Raw genomic sequence first — 5,988 nt, 5'->3', positions numbered from 1 at the left:
CATTCAACTGGCATATTTGGCCTGTGAAGAAAATAGATGGATCTTGGAGGATGACAGTAGATTATCATAAACTTAAACAGGTGGTGACTCCAATTGCAGCTGCTGTCCCAAATGTGGTATCATTGCTTGAGCAAATCAACATAACTCCTGCTATCTGGTATGCAGCTGTTGATTTGGTGAATGCTTTTTTCTCAGTTGCTATTAGTAAGGACCAGAAACAGTCTGTGTTCACCTGGCAAGGCCAGCAGTGTACTTTCACAGTCCTCTTTCAGGGGTATATCAACTCTCCAGCCCTATGTCATACTATTGTCTACAGGGATCTTGATCATCTCTCCCTCCCATAAGACATCACACTGGTCCATTATATTGATGATATCATGTTGATAGAACCTAGTGAGCAAGAAGTAGCAAAGACTCTAGACTTATTACTAGAGAGAGCATTTGTATGAGAGAGGATGGGAGATAAATCCAACTAAAATACAAAGTCCTTCAGCCTCAGTGAAATTTCTAAGTGTCCAGTGGTGTGGGGCATGTTGAGCTATCCCTTATAAAGTGAAGGATAAGCTATTGCATCTGGCTCCTCCTATGACCAAAAAAGAGGTACAACAGTTAGTTGGCCTCTTTGGATTTTAGAGAAAACACCTTCCTCATATGCATGTGTTACTCTGGCCCAATTACCAGGTAATCAGAAAAGCTGCTAGTTTTGATTGGTGCCCAGAACAAGAAGAAGTTCTGCATCAGGTCCATGCTGCTGTGTGAGCTGCACTACCCCATGGGCCATATGATTCAGCAGATCCAATGGTGCTGGAAATTTCAGTGGCAAATAGAGATGCTGTCTGGAGCCTTTGGCAAGCCCCTATAGGAGATTTACAAGGCAGACCCTTAGGATTTTGGAGCAAAACCCTACCATCCTCTGCAGATTAAGTACTACCCTTTTGAGAAACAGCTTTTGGCCTGCTACTAGGCCTTAGTAGAGATTGAACACTTAACCATGGGCCATCACGTTACCATGAGGCCTGAGCTGCCTATCTTGAGCTGGGTATTATCTGACCCACCAGCACTGCAGAAAAAGTGGAAGTCATAAATGCAAGATAGGGCTTGAGTAGTTCCTGAAGGCATAAGTAATTTACATGAGGAAGTAGCCCAAATGCCCTCAGTCACCACATCCACCATGTTACTTTCTCTTTCCCAGTTCATAGCTTTGGCCTCTTGGGGAATCCCTTGCCATCAGCTGACTGAGGAAAAGAAAAGTCAGGCCTGGTTTACAGATGGTTCTTCATCATATGCTGGTACCACCCAAAAGTGTACTGCTACAGCACTGCAGCCCCTTTCTGGGACATCCCAGAAGGACTGTGGTGAGGGCAAATCCTCCCAGTGGGCAGAACTTTAAGCAGTTGACCTGGTTATTAATTTTACTTGGAAGAAGAAATGGCCAGAGGTGCATTTGTACACTGATTCATGGGCTGTTGCCAATGGTTTGGCACATGGTCAAGGACTTGGAAGGAATATGATTGGAAAATTGGTGACAAAGATGTCTGGGTTAGAGGTATGTGGATAGACATTTTTCAGAGGATAAAAAATGTGGAAATTTTGTGTACCATGTGTATTCTCACCAGAGGGTAACTTTAGCGGAGGAAGATTTTAATAATAAAGTGAATAAGATGACCCACTCTGTGGCAAATGCTCAGCCTCTGTCCACAGCCTTTTCTGTCATTGCCCACTGGGCTCATGAACAAAGTGACCATGGAGGTAAGGATGGAGGTTATACATGAGCTCACCTACACTGACTTCCCTTACCAATGCTGACTTGGCTATAGCCACTACCAAGTGCCCAATCTGCCAGTAGCAGAGACCCACACTCAGCCCCCAATATGGCAGCATTCCTTGAGGTGACCAGCATGCTACCTGGTGGCAGGCTGACTACATTGGACCACTTACACTATGGAAGGGGCACTGATTTGTTTTAACTGGAATTGACACATACTCTGGATTTGGGTTTCCATTTCCTGCACATAATGTTTCTTCCAAAACTATCATCCTTGGACTTACCAAATGTCTTTTCTACCACCATGGCATTCCACACAGCATTGCTGCCCATCACGGAACTCATTTCACAGCAAATGATGTGTGTGAATGGGCACATGCCTATGGAATTCACTGTTCTTACCATGCCCCCCATCACCCTGAAGCTGGATTGATAGAATGGTGCAATGGCCTTTTGAAGACTCAATTATGGTGCCAACTAGATGGCAATACCTTGCAGGGCTGGGGCAATGTTCTGCAGGAGGTTGTGTATGCTCTAAATTAGGATCCACTCAATGGTGCTGTTTCTCCCATAACCAGGATCTATGTGTCCAGGAATCAAGGAGTGGAAATGGGAATGGCATGACTCACTATTACCCCCAGTGACCCACTAGGAAAATTATTACTTTCTGTCCTTGCAACCTCAAACCATGATGGTCTATAGGTTTTAGTCCCAAAAGGAGGAGTGCTGTCACCAGGGTACATAACAATGATTCCATTGAACTGGAAGTTAAACTGCCACCTTGTGACTTTGGGGTCCTCTTGTAGTAGAAGCAGATTGGATTCAGTGATCACATATTGAAAGCTAGTACTGAGGAATTCTCTGAGAAGGAAGATTTATTATGACTGGCTGGGCTCAGTCCTCCTGTCAAAAACCTGAGCCCTGAACAGGGGCTTCCATTTATTTTTGTACAGGAGACACATGTGTTGGGGCCTGGAGAGATTTAGGGATGAAAAGAGACTTTCTTTGTTAGTTTTTTAGAGTTTAGTCATTTGTTTGAATACCAGCTAAGCTTGAATTAACATATCACCCACATTCTGTCTGGATGTAACTTTGAATACACATTAAGTCTACATCCTTTCTGAATATTCAAAGCCTCTAGAGCCTGTATCACTTAATTGGCTTTCTAGAAACTAAGCACACTTGGATACAGAATTAGATAAGTGTAAATTCATGCACAAGCTATATTATATCCCTCCTTTGATGCATTGATTTGTTTGTTAAGCACTATTTGGGGAGTTATAAGGTGGGCTGCTGTCTGTACTTTTACTGCATTAAATAATAAAGTGTGTACTCTAGTTATTATTAAGGAAAGGAAGCAGGGAAGTATGATGACAGCATAGGAGGAGTTTCAGCAGTTCACTGTTTTGATTGCTCATTTTTCCCATTAATTTTTTTTTCAGGAGGGCTTAATGATAAAGTCTGTGGGAACATCTGGGGCTTCTCTTGGCTTTTGGAGGAAATCTTTTTCTGAGTGGTAGAATCTTGTGGATATTTTTTGCTAGGTTCCAGATCTGTCTAGCGATTTCCTATCTTACTAGCCCATCCTATTTTTTTCCTTTAGAGAGTTTACACCTTTAATCTTAAAGGGGATGCTAAAGGGAGATGATCTTTTTTTCTGTAGCTATTTCCTGCTGGTCAAGGGCAGTCAGCCCTACCTGACAAGGTGTGAAACTCTCTATTTTTTCCTTGGTTGGAGGAAGATGGATTTGGCATCCTGGGAGAAGCTGGATGAAGTTTTCATGTGACTAAGAAGATGTTGATTCTGGAAGCAATAAACTTAATTAGAATTTTGAGAATATATGGTCCTACTAAAAGGACACTGGATCAAAGAAGTAGAAAATATCAGGTGCCTGCAAAGGCTGCGTTTACCTAAATTAGTGGGAAACAGTATATATCTATATATAGATATATACAGTTCTGTTCTATATACTGTTCTATACTGTTCCTTTCTATCGATCCAGTTGCTTCTGAGTGATGGGGCACATGGTAAGAACAGGAGATATATATGTGTATATATATAGCTATTTTACACTGTTGGTTAACTTCAGAGAGAAATTGCAATAGACAATGGGTATAAATTGTTAATCCCAGTTCCTATGGTAGAGGAGAAGAATGAGAAGAGGCATTTCTCTTTTCAGTTAAGCTAAAGGAGATGAAAAGAGGCAAGGTTTTTAAAGGGAAGTTTGGTTTGCTTTTTTCCTAGTAATTGGCATTTGGGCTAGAGTAGAGGAAACAGTCAGTTTTGACATAGACACTACTTAACTTTGTTTTTTGAAAAGGCAGCTCAGGCTATCAAATGACTGGCACTTGTGTGTTCCACCAAGTGCTTCTGGTGAACTGGGACTTTCTTGGGTAGGTAACTTTATTCAGTATTAGTGCACCAAGCTGGACATTTCTTTAACTTTAATAGCTGTGGGAGTGATTAGAACTACAGAGTAACGTTTTTATATTTTGGCTCTAATTGAGCAACTCCTGGTAATTTTTTTTTATTGTTTTACCAGGTTTTGTTTTTTGAAAATCCATTTGACTAAGCTGTTTAGGGCATCTCTACTCAGATTAGTGCCTTGGCTAAGTTCATGAAGGACTTTCCACTGCACTGCTCCTGGCAGGTAGAATTGAGCATTTTTAACAAGTCACCCTTCAGTTTCCAAGGTGAACCCCAGCCTAGCTGCCCTGGTTTGTTTATCCTGGGTATATTGTGGAACTTCAAGTATTGGTACAGGTGCTGGAATAAGGGACAGGAGGGAAACCTGGGTTTGTGCTGCTGCTTTAGCAGCTGCATTAGTGTGAGCATTTCTTTTTACTATAGCAGTGTTTGTTTTTTGATGCCCTGGGTAATGCCTAACTGCTATTTCCTGTGGTAACAGCACAGCTTCTAAGTAAATCTAGGATTTTTGTCTGTGTTTAATAGGTGACCCACTGTAAGTAAGCAAGCCTTATTCTCATTACATAGCAGAGTGAGCATGAAGGACAAGGAAAACATACTTAGAATTTGGGTAAATATTAGACCATTTCCCAGATGCTGGATTTAAACTTTGGGTAAGGGCAATTAGCAATTCTTTTAGAGCTGAAGTTTCAGGAGGGAAGAGCTTTGGCCTCTATGGCTTCAAATTGAGAAACCACCACATATCCTGCCTTTTTAATGCCTCTCTTAATAAAATTGCTTTCACCTGTGAGCTATTTAATGTTTGGGTTCACAATAGGTTCATTTTTTTTTAGATCTGGCCTGCTTGGGTAGTTTTGGTAAAGAGTCTCAAGGCAGGCGTGGAGAAGAGGTTCTTCAGGATTTGACTTTGGACCCTCTACCAGTAGAAGAGTGGCTGGGTTAACAGTTTGACACACCCTTCTCTGCACCTGGGGTATTTTTAGTAATTGAGCCTGGTATTAATTAACTGGCTACCTCTAAGCTACTGGTGACCCTGGACTCAAGCACATCCTTCATCTGGTGTGGGGTAAAGATTGTGAGATGTTGCCCCCAAGTTAATTTGGTAGTTTCTTAATTAAAAGGGCTCTTGGCCCCAGTGTTCTCAGGCACAGTGGCCATTTAAAAAAAAAATTTCACAGGCATGTTTATTAATTAGAAAATGAGGTTGAGCAGGACTTTTAACATGTTCAGTGTCCTTCTGCATATGATTTACTAGAAGTATTACCATAATTATCAGACATATATTTAGAACAGAATATAGGTACAATATTTAATGCTAATTAATGTACTACTCAATGCATAAGTTTCTCCTTGAGCTGCAATCAATAGCTTTAAGTTCCAGGTTTGCAATACCAAACAGGTAATTTCTCTATGGGAGCAAGTGCCAATTGTGTTTAAGTTTTACTCACAGTACTCTGGTATTCATTGCTCCACTTCATATGTTCTTCACAGAAGCTGCAGCAACACTGACCCTAGAGAGAAGCTAGGAAAGTAGATTCCAGTGTTTCACTGACTGGGTGCATAGGAATCTTTGGCACTATGAAACAGTGCCAGTCTGGAGATGATATCCATTTTACATTTGACTGTACTGAGCCATTGTTTGCTGCTGCAGGAGTTTGAAACCTTAAAGTATTTCCCATTCACTTCAGGAGCATGATCAGAGATGTAGTACTTTTATTTTTTGGGGTGTCTATTACCAACCTAGCCAATAACTCATATGGAGAAGTACCCTGCAGGGTACTGGATGCCTGGTTTG

This window comes from Dasypus novemcinctus, chromosome 2 (assembly GCF_030445035.2).
Source record: "Dasypus novemcinctus isolate mDasNov1 chromosome 2, mDasNov1.1.hap2, whole genome shotgun sequence".
Taxonomy (NCBI): Eukaryota; Metazoa; Chordata; class Mammalia; order Cingulata; family Dasypodidae; genus Dasypus; species Dasypus novemcinctus.
Note: the sequence above shows the minus strand (reverse complement) of the source record.